Here is a 1,615-nt window from a genome sequence, read left to right as displayed (position 1 = left end):
CACTCTTATGTTTCATTAAATAGACATGCCCATGTCTACTCAAGTCGTCGGTGAAGGTTATGAAGTAGTTATAATTTCCACGAGCGGTGATACTCATTGGTCCACATACATCGGTATGTATGAGTCCCAATAGTTCACTAGCTCGTGTCCCTTTACCACTAAAAGGATTACGAATCATTTTGCCAAGAAGGCAATATTCACATGTTCCATATGATTGAAAATCAAATGGTGTAATCACATTAGTTGAAATTAATCTTTTGATGCGATTCTCATTTATGTGACCTAATCGACAATGCCAAATGAACGCTTCACTTGGGTCACTTGATTTGAGTTTCTTTGATTGAATGTTATAGATATCATTAGTCGGATTTGAGGTCTCTAAAATGTAAATATCATTGATGGAAGAAGCTTGGCCTATAACCAAATCATTCCTTGAAATAGTACAACGATTGTTCTTAATGACAAAACAAAATCCATCCATGTCTAGCATAGCGATAGAAATAATGTTTTTAGAGAGTGTAGGCACATAAAAACAATTATGTAAATACAACTCAAATCCATTAGGCAAAGCTAATACATAAGTTTCTTTGGATTCGGCCGCTACTCGAGCTCCATTTCCAAGGCGTAGGTCCACATCTCCTTTGCTAAGCCTCTTCACATCTCTTAAACCCTGTAAATGATTACAAAGGTGAGAACCATAACCGGTATCCAGTACCCATGTCGTAGTGGAACTATAATTTACATCAATAACATAAATTTCCTTAGGAATTTTACCTTTTGGAACGATGATTCCTTCCCTTATATTTCGCAAATATACGGGACAATTCCTAAGCCAATGTCCCATGCCATAACAATAATGGCACTCATCATCAACTTGCTTGAAGTTTCTCACTTTCTTTCCCTTCTTCTTGAACTTTTTGCCCTTTTAAGCAAGAACTTGATTGCTTGAGCTCCCACTAGTTTTGGCATCTTTATCTTCCAGAGACAAAGATCCTATAGATTGTATGAGGCGGTCTTCCTGAGACCGGCTCACACGAGATCTAGTAGTAGTAGGTGGTCTAGTAGAAGTGATGAAGTTAAGGTTTCCATCCGATCCTATCCCAAAATGAAGTTCTCTAGTAGTGTCGAAATCATTGTTGGAGCAAATGTCATCAAAAACATTGTGGTATGACTCAATAGTTATCGGTGCGGTAGCGTTTGATGGATTCATTGTAATGCACTACAAGTATGGAGGAAAAGGAAATATTAACATTTGTCTTTTTGAATCATACTTGTAAATAGATTAACAAGATATGAGCATTTATATAGTGACCTCTACCCAACTATTATAAATGATTCCAAGAACCAAATTCATATTAACTTAGGCACGGGATAGCCAATGAAACCCTTATTAATATAACTCGGTGGATTAACGTTTAATCGATTCTACTTTTAGAACTCTTGGTCGATAAAATTACTCTAATGTTTATCTATAGCCCGGAACACATGCGACTACGGTCACGAATACTTCCGTTGAGGTCAATCCAAATATCGAATAAATGTGTCCATGATCCAAATTCACATTAACTTGGGCACGGGATGGCCGATGAAACCCTCATCAACACGAATTCGGTGG

The sequence above is a fragment of the Silene latifolia genome, chromosome Y (genome assembly GCF_048544455.1).
Source record: "Silene latifolia isolate original U9 population chromosome Y, ASM4854445v1, whole genome shotgun sequence".
NCBI classification, from domain to species: domain Eukaryota; kingdom Viridiplantae; phylum Streptophyta; class Magnoliopsida; order Caryophyllales; family Caryophyllaceae; genus Silene; species Silene latifolia.
This window is presented reverse-complemented; position numbering follows the sequence as displayed.